This window comes from Poeciliopsis prolifica, unplaced genomic scaffold, assembly GCF_027474105.1.
Source record: "Poeciliopsis prolifica strain line A6 unplaced genomic scaffold, Auburn_PproV2 SCAFFOLD034, whole genome shotgun sequence".
Taxonomy (NCBI): domain Eukaryota; kingdom Metazoa; phylum Chordata; class Actinopteri; order Cyprinodontiformes; family Poeciliidae; genus Poeciliopsis; species Poeciliopsis prolifica.
Genome location: NW_026562409.1, coordinates 3,383,970 through 3,393,882, shown reverse-complemented (window position 1 = coordinate 3,393,882; position 9,913 = coordinate 3,383,970). Strand labels below are relative to the sequence as shown.

General features: G+C 38.6%; 1 protein-coding gene across 2 annotated transcripts in view; it reads left to right on the top strand.

The window, feature by feature from the left end:
- Positions 1 to 9,913, top strand: part of lrrc4ba (leucine rich repeat containing 4Ba) — a 41,437-nt gene continuing 31,524 nt past the window's right edge. Inside the window, exons 1-2 of one of the 2 annotated variants that reach the window (XM_055052067.1) lie at positions 1 to 94; positions 212 to 261. The gene's annotated coding sequence lies outside the window, so the exon portion shown is untranslated. The remainder of the gene's footprint in view (positions 95 to 211; positions 262 to 9,913) is intronic. The other variant, XM_055052066.1, reaches the window with a different exon arrangement.

Sequence of the window (9,913 nt, the reverse complement as noted above, 5' to 3'; positions counted from 1 at the left end):
AGCTCTGCAGTGGAATACGCGGTTATTCGAGGAAAGCTTGGAGCGACGTTGCGTTTTTAGGACTCTGAAGGCATTAGGAGATTTTTCAAAAATGGTAAGTCTGTTTGACTTTCCCTCACGCTCGTTTCTGTGATGAAGATAATGATTATGGCTTCATTGTTGTTGTTGTTATTATTTTAATTTTTGCGTGTGCGCGCTTGTGTCCCGACAGTCAAGTGGCGTTTGATGCTCGGAGCGCAGCGGAAATCTGATATCCATGCGGTGAGTCCCGCGCTGTGCGGACTCTCACATCCACATGTCGGGACGTTCAGATTTCCTCCCCGTAATCCGAACTTTTCCTCGCTGTTCGCCTGTTTTTGGAGCAGTTGGCGTTAACCTTGGGTCATAAGATGGGCAGCATCCACTGTTGCGCAAGCGGTTTCCACTGATTTCCTGATTTAACCCGATCGGGTCAGGCTGTTGCTTCTGCATCGCGGCCGACGACCCTGATTTGGCGGTGGCGAGAAACGCGCTGGCAGCTTGCGGGTTTTTACGCGCGGGCTGCGTTAAGCTTTGAATAAGAAGCTCTGTGTCAAACTCAAGGCCCGGGGGCCAATTTTGGCCCGCCTTAACTTCTCATGTGGCCCTCCAGAGCCTTCAAGATAACAGTAGTGTGGTTAAAAAGCAAAGCGGTTTTTTCTGTATGCTGCCATGAATCTGTCTCTTTACCTTTTCACACCAGTATTTGAAGAAATTTACGCTAAATGAACAGATCCCTCTATTTTTTCGCAAGTTTATCGCAAATTTGAGTTTAACCTATGCTAACTCCCAACTGCAGGTGGTCGTGTTTCCTTCTTCATGTACCTTCAATTTGCTGAGTTATTTTTAAAGTTAAATATTATAATAAACATCTTTTCACAAGAATAAGTCCCTCAAAGGTTTCACAATTCCATGATTGTAGACGTTTGCGCTAAAAGAACAGATCCTTGTAATTTTTTTTGCAAGTTTACTGCAAATATTCTGAAAATATTGTCAAAAATATTAGTTTTTAGTAATTCTAACTCCCACCTGGAGGTGGCAGTGTTTCTTACGTCTTAAAATGTAATTATGTTGAAGATATTTTCATGTAAGCGCATGCAGTTTCTCAGGATTCTTGCTGAAAATTATTCTAGATGACAGATCCCCATATTTTTTGCGAGTTTATTGCAAATTTCCTCAAAAATGGTTAAAAAACATCAGGTGTCAGAGACGCTAACGCTCACCTCTAGGTGGCAGTGTTTCCTAAATTCTTATTTCTTCAATTTGATAAATTCTTTCTAAAATTAAATATTATTGAATATTGTTTTCTCATTGATCAGTCACTCCACAATTTCGTGATTTTTTTTTTGTGTGTGATTTTCTTCAACATAATAATCAAAGAGTTTGTTAGAAATATTTGCAAGGAATTTTGTAACTTGACTTACCAAGCCACTGGAGGGCTGATGTGGTGATTAGTTTTAGATCAATTGATCAATAATTGGATGGGAAAAGGTGCTTCTTTAGACTGGGTGAAGCTAAAATTTCACTTGTGTAGTTTTTGGTAGAACATATTTACAGACTAAGGTTTTTCTTTTTGTGTTTCTTTTTTTGTTTTATAACCATAAATGCTAAATATCCACATTGTTATGTTAGTTTTGACTTAATTACTGCTCTGAGTATGTTGTTCTCTCAGCAGGCTGTAAATCTCAACGATTAATCGTAAATAAATCGATGATTATTTCAATATTGCTTAATCACGATTAGTCGTTTCAGCCTTAACGAGAGAACTCATCATTACAAGGTGTTTAATGATGAGGTACTAAAGAAGTGTTACGCAGACTAACGCTGAAAATTGATAAAATGCCAATAATAAGCCATTTTTTAGCTTAAATTTTGCAAACCATATTCACACACTGCTCTTTATGGTACCTGTAAACTTAAACACTATTCCAGCATGACCATGATATCTACCATTTATGGTCCTGCGCTTTACGGCTTCACTAGGTCCTAAGTGGTAAAACTTTAAGGCGATGGTAATTTTTTATGTTGAGTGTAAAACTGTGCATGTTATCTGCTGTGACGAAGGGAGTCTCTGTCATCTGACGATTATGAAGCGTGCAGCAGCAGCAACACCAGTCACTACAAGGCCACAGTTTCATGGGAAGCTTGTCACATAATATCATATTTAAAGGGAAGGTCCTCCAGTCGAGGGAGCGGGGACGCAGTTTCCACATATCAAGACATGTTTGCACTGAAAAGCGAGGCTGAAATGTCTCCAGGATTTGTTGATTTTCAACTTCTATACATCAATTTTAGGGCAGATTATTGAGAATTTGGTATTTTGCCAGAGAGGATAGTTTCTGGTGACCAGTATGAAGGCATACAAAGGTTTTAAAATGTAACCTTACAAAAAAAAAAAAACCCTCGTCAAGCAACTATATCTGTAATCTTTGAACAATGAGCAGAAGGAAAAACAAAAAAAAATCAGAAAATTTAATCTGTCAGTTGTTATTTTAAAGGGAACATATTATGCAAAATTTACATTTTGCATAAATTTGTCCTTCCTTTGGGTTTCTGCACAGATTACTGGCAGTTAGTTCATGTTTTTGGTATCTGGAAAGTGAGCCTTTTCCAGAATCTCCAGAATGTAACATCAAAAATCAGCAGGCTGTTCCCCTTACCTAGCAACCACAGTTGAGCTCCAGCACGTTTGGTCAGCTGGTTTAACCTCCATATGCTCTTGACAGTGTCTGCTGGAAAAGACAAGAGTTTTGTTGTTGACTTACCATCCAGAAACCACATGCTGCATTTTTGTTGGTTGTGCAGTAGGCTCCACTTTTGCTTTTCATGGATGTACAGATGTATAATTGCGTATCTGTTGGGAGCCATTTTCATGTGTGAGTGTAAACGTTGAGTTTTTAAAGCTGCTACTGAGATAAGCAGCAGCTTTTTTGGATTTAAAGTGACAAGACGCCCTAAAACAACTCATTCTGAACTGAGCACACAGAAATCTGATTATCTAAAAAGGATTTTCTGCAAAAATATGTTGAAAATGTGTTTTATATCACCTGCCTAACTTGTTAAAAGAAGCATAATAGGTCACCTTTAACACACATGGTCCTACATGTTGTGCTGAATCCTCACAAATTAAACGCCAGCTGAGCCATTTCAGTCATTTGAGGGTTTAGGCCAGGCTGCTCTTTCATTTCCGTGGCGCATTGCTTGACCAATGAGCTCGATGAAAACAAGCAGGCAGGTTAACAAGAACATGCTAAATTACACCTGCACACCTGTTCTGCAAAGGAAGGGTGTGACTTTGAGATAATGCGCCTCCTACGCCGCAGGAGTTCCGAGCTATTAGGGATTATTTCCAGCGGAGATTGGCGCAAATCCTCCCAAAACACACAAACGGAGTGAAAAAGGGTCAATGGGGTCATCTGAGATGGTGAATCTGTCAAATTAAAACTCACTTTTTCCAATCTGGTGAAAGTGCAGCTCGTCTCTTCGTGTCCTCTGACTGTAAAAGGACAAAACGTTCAACAGGGTTCATCTGTTGCTGCTTTAAAAGTAGGGCTGCAACTAATAATTAATCAGTTATTCTGACGATTAATTGGATTTGAAAAATGACATTTTAAGATTTTTCACTCATTTATTTTGTAAGATAGTATAAATATGTTTTTAAAATTCAAACAAACAAATAATTGAATTCCTTTTTGAAATAAAATCAAAATTTTATTGCCTACAATGCAACAACAGAGCATTCCTTTAGTGAACGGTTGATGGTTTGTTGGACAGAACGGAGCTGCATTGTGAAAAGCTCACCCTTTCTGCTTGACTTAACATCAACACAGTGTATGGATAATTTGTTGACTATTTATTGGGTTAACTGATCAATAATTCAATAGCAAAAGGTGCTTACAGGAGAGTGTTTTTTTTTTTTCTTTTTTTTTTTTTTTTACAGAATTTGAACCAGGAAAAACTAAAATTGCCACTGAGTAGAGGATATAGAGTTTTTAGTCTGTAATGAAAATGATATAATTTTTTTCGTTTTGACTTAATTACTGCTCTGAGTTTGTTGTTCTTTCAGCAATTAGCCTTGTTTGAGTCTGTATACTTCAGTTAGCGATTAATTAATTACTTACTTAGTTGACGATTATTCCAATAATCAATTAATCTGATTAATCGTCCCAGCCTATTTAAAAAACAGCTGTTTGGTTGAGCTTGCTTGTGGCTTCTGCGCGTTCAGTGAGAACTTCCACTCCTGTGAGGGGGAGAGGGACCAAGATAATAGATGACACTTGAACCGCTCTAATCAGGCCAAGCTGGTTGCTGATCTCTTCATAGAGCGAGGGTGTCAGTGATTGATGGAGGCACAACTTGCTGATGCGCACAGGTTGAAGGGTGAGGGGAGAGTCACTGATCAGCCAGCAGAGACTGGAAACCGTAGGAACGACTGCAGCCTGAAGCTCTGCTGGAATGTTTCACCACTTCCTGTTTCCTGGAACGCTTCGCTACGCCAAGCAAAGTAAATCCAGTAATGTGTTGCATAAACAAACTCGTGATTTAGCATCTTTGGCTAAAAACCTGCGGCTGATAAACTTTCCCCATCATTCTTTTTTATGTTGTACAGTTTTATTCTTCGCAACTTCCATACATGAACGTTATGAACTCTATTTTTAAAGTTATTAAATGTCTTATCCTGAAGAAAGTTCTTTAGACATCTGGGTAACTGATTATTCTGACAAATAATCAATGTTTCAATTTGTTTGGTTAACCATAACTTGCCTAAAGAGTTACTTAATTTATATGACGATCTTTGGGTTTTAATTCTGATGATTAATCAATTAATCAAATTTAAAAAATTGGCTCTTTTTGGCTAAAAACTTAAGCCTTGTTGTTGATTTTTACCTTTGATTCAAACTGTATATGTGTTTTTTTGGACATTTATTTCTTTTTACAGCTTTAAATATGTTGTTCTTTCAGCAAATACTCCTGTCAATGATCAATCGATTACTAAATCAGTTGGTGGTCATTTTAATAATCTATTCATTACAATTTGATTAATCATTTAAGCCCTCCATAATTTGCATGCTGCATCATTTCCAGGAAGTCCACCTGATGCATTGCTGAAAAGTTTTTTGTGTTCCAGTTATGCTAAAAGGAAATAACAATAATAAGCATTTGTTGTTGACATCATATGTTTATATATTTATATATATATATATATTTATATATAATATATATATATATATATATATATATATATATATAATATATATATATATATATATATATATATATATATATATATATATATAAAATCAGTAATTTAGCAGCAAAAGTGGTTTTTGAAATGAAAATATTGCTTATTTTGTCAGTGTAGTTTTCGATTAAACTGCGATTGATTGATTAATTACAGACCCTGCAATTAACTTCCACCACCACATAAATAACTTTCTGCTTAGTGAATGAGTAATGGAAAAACAACCTCAGTTTATGTTGCACATAATGCCAAGAACTCAAACTTGGACAGTGATTTGTATGTTGTTTTTGCATAATGTGCCACTATTTGATCATCAGTAACCAGCGGCCAGCGGAGCACATGTGCACTGACCCGGCTGCAGCAGAACCGCTGTTCCCCTGATGGCTGGATGGGCACTATCACCCATGATTGGTTTGACTGAGCCTCCCGTCCAGGCCTGGGTGTCGGCCCTCCGGGGATCGTGATGGCTGTCCGGGGCATTAATTATTGAATATAGTAGGAGGAATGGGAATGGTTAATTGCATAAAAATGAATGCTATAATCCATTGAATTGACATAATTAGAAATGGTGAGATTTCCCCTGAGGAATATATTCTCATCATGACCAAATGTGGAGAGGAAAAATGAAACTGAAAAATGAACTGAGGATGCTCTTCCTTCCTCGTGAGTTTGTAAACGTCCTGGGGGAGATTTCAAACTTAGTGTGAGATTTTTTTAAAGGTGACCCACTATTCTTCCTTGAATAGCTCCATACAGAACATGTTCATTTTTGCACAAAATCATTCTGAGATAATGAGATTTTAGTCTGCTCAGTTCAGAATGAGATGTTTTAGGGTGTCCAGAGAAGCTACTGCTGGCCACGCCCCCTAACTCAACATTAACACTCACGCGTGAAAATGGCTGCCAACAGATGCGCAATTATTCAACCGTACAACTTTGAAAAGTAGAACTGGAGCCTCCTGCACAACCAGCAAGAAAGCAGCAAGTGGTTTCTGAGTGGTATGTCAGTAACGGCGCCTGTTGAAAGAATTAATCAATCAATTAATTGAATGATAAATCAAAATAAGCTTGGTAGCTTTCATTCTGATTATCAATATTTTTTGAAAGGTAATTCTTTTTAACAAAATTCATAAACCATTTTATTTATGGATTTGGTTGTGTCAGGTTTTTATTTCTGTTTTATTTATTGGAAATTTAAAATATTTTCCAGTTCAAGTGCGATGTGTTTTCTGCCTGATTAAAGTTTATTGGTCTTTCACAGAGCAAACTTACGTGATCACTTGAAAATTGTATAAAAACAACAACATTATAATTTACAATTTGTCATCCAGGCGTACCAACAATCAAACATTTGTCTTTTCCAGCAGCCATTGTACGGCGCATACAGCAGTAAACCAGCTGATCAGCGGCATCAATTGTTTTTTGCTTCGTTGGGTTTTGTAAGGCGACTTGAGGTTTTTGGAAGATGACCCCTTATAAAAATACATTATTACTGTTATTTTTATTATTTTTACCACATGTGCTGGGATTCTGCTTGGGTTGCTAGGTAACGGGCTGGGATTCTGCTTGGGTTGCTAGGTAACGGGCTGGGCTTCTCTGGGGTTGCTAGGTAACGGGCTGGGCTTCTCTGGGGTTGCTAGGTAACGGGCGGTGCCTCTCTGGGGTTGCTAGGTAACGGGCGGTGCCTCTCTGGGGTTGCTAGGTAACGGGCGGTGCCTCTCTGGGGTTGCTAGGTAACGGGCTGGGCTTCTCTGGGGTTGCTAGGTAACGGGCTGGGCTTCTCTGGGGTTGCTAGGTAACGGCAGTCACTGCTGGTTTGTGACGTCACATTCAAACCGATCGTTTTCCAGACACTAAAAAAACGTTAATTTATTGGCAAAAAAATGTGACTGGCTGTTTCTTTAAGTGCTTCGGGTTTTTTCAGCCACATCAGAATCCCAAATGAAACAACAAAAACGTCAAAAAACTGTGAGTTTTGATCCCCTTTCAATGAGTTGCCCTCGCAGAGGCTGAGCGTGGCTGTCGATGCCGAGTCGAGTCACAGGAAGAGCTCTCCTCCTCTCTGCGCGTGTCAGTAAATGTGATTGGATAATGAAGGCAATCCGGCCTGACCACCCTGCGCCGCAGCCACCGCTGGCTCGGCTGCGTTCAGGCTCAGAGTCTCGAGGGAGTTTGTTTCGGGTCACTGATGGCATAAGAGCTCACTACAGCATTGCAGAGTCAGGCTGGGGCCTTTCCTCGGTTCGGTCTGCCTCGCTGACTGGCTCCGCTAGCTGCAGGCGCAACAGTAGAGTCATCCTGATCCTGCCATATGGCAGGCCGTTTTTACATAAAATCTGCCTCACCATACTTCCATCACAGATACCTGAAACTGGTTTAAAGCTTGACAAATGAGTCAGTAAGATAACTGTAATTATATTTTCACAAGACAAAATTCCTGTTTGAAATATCTCTATTTACATTCTGACTAGTAGAAATGACAACAGATTCATTTATACGGATATTTACAATGAATTTCTGACTATTTGAAACATAAATTTCAGATACCCAGAATTATATTATGACCGTTTATAACTTAAATGTAAGATTTTTTGTTCTGGCTAGTCCATATTCCAATTAAAGATATCTTGAATGACAAATTAATTCCAGGTATCTCAAATATATTTTCAGATAGATTTGACTAGTTCAAATCAAATTGTGGATTTATTGAAATCAAATAACAACTAGACAAAACTAAATTACAAGTTTCTAAAGTTGTAATTTTGACTAATTAAAATTCCTTTTAAAATATTTTTAGATATCTGTAATGACAGCTTTTCTATTTCAGATATATTGAATTAACGTCACAGATTTAGGCAGCATATTGAAATCTTAATAAAACAATAGATGGACAGGAGTATCTTTAGCTTTTCAGAACCTTTTTTTAGGTATAATATGTTTGTTGGAAGAGAATAAACTGAATTATTACACATTACACCATTTGAGATTTTAAATTGTTATTCTTACCAGTCAGAATGTGAATGTAGATATCTTAAATTACTGATCCAGATAGTCAAAATGCATTTTTAGATATCTGGAACATAACTACAGATAGTCAGACGAAACTGATTTTTTTGTTAAAACTGCTTGCCATAACTGCCGCTACTGATGCTGGTATAAATATTAATGATGTAGACGATAAACATGGAATTATAACCCTGGTGAGGGTTTTTTTTTACTCCCCTTCTGATGCCGTTGTTTTTTAATTTCATTTCATCTCTCCGTGCTGCGTGTGATTCAACCTGACAGAGCCAGGTTTGGTTTCCACGGCACTCTAAGAGATCACAATGAGATGCCTGGAGAGAAGCGTGGGCGCGCTGTCGCACAAGATGACACGTAATCAAATGTCCTTTTTGTATCTGCTCGGAGGTTGTTGTGTTTTCGGGGGCAGCGGCGGGGGCGGCGCTGATGTCACAGCGAGATGCTGGCTCCAGAGGAGGCCATGCAGGCGTGCCAGCAGCGGCGCCAGGGGAGCCGGAGGGAGCCACGGAGGAGGCAGTTAGCAAAGCTGCATGCCGTCACTGTGATAAATCCCAGATCTGGCTGTACGATGAGGTCGAATCCTCTCCCACCTTCACCGTTTGCTTCCCAGTATCCGCTTTGTGGCCGCTGTATTAGGAACAACTGCAAAACCACAAAGTCTCACCAAGAAGTTTAGTTTCTACTGCAAATATCTTAGAAGACAAAATTAACATTTCAGCGAGATATAGGAGCTTGTTTTAAGTAAATAATTCCTCAATATTATATATTTTTAAAACTTCTAGTTCCTCTGGAACATATTTTCATTTTGAATAAGTGAAATAATCTTCCAGTGGAACTAGAACTTTTTCCATCAATATTCAGGAATTATTGATTTAAAACAACTTGTCCATTTCTTCCCCATATGTGTAAATATCTGAGCAGCAGGACAATGCAACATTTAATCTTAATTAATCTCTAATCTGAACTTTCATCAATTTAGGAACTTTATTAGGCAACTTTTCCTCTAGAGCATTTTTTAGAAAGAGACTCTGGCGAATCAGTAATAGTTATTACTTTTCTCTACGTACCTTGAACCGTCCCACAGGCCTCACAGGGACCTAAGTCCTTGCACAGCACTTTTCCGAGTGCAATAAATATTTCCCCCCCAAATTTAATGAATACGTGTTTTAAATTGAGCAGCTGTATGTGAAAATAAGTTGGTATTGCACTCCACCGGCCTCCGCAGTCAGCAGACCGCCGGCATGTGACACCAACAGCAGATTTGCATCCTGGATGTGCAGCTGAAACTTCTGGAACAACTGTGTGATACTATTATGTAAATATGGAGCCAAACCTCTGAGGAATGGTTCCAGCACCTGGTTGAAAATGTGCCATGAATATTTAAGGCGGTTCTGAAGGAAGACAGGAGTCCGGTACAGTACTGAGTGTGCACAGTGTTGACTGCTGCAGTGAGGCGTTCAGGTTCAACTTTCCTGTCTGTTTTTATCCAGACTGTTTTAATTAAAATGTTAAAAGTACGGCAGCAACTATTTATTATTTTAACACTCAACTGTTTGGTTCATTTGATAAAAAAAATTGCCACATTCTGCTGATTTTTTATTTAACGACCAAGGTTTATTTTATAAAATATTA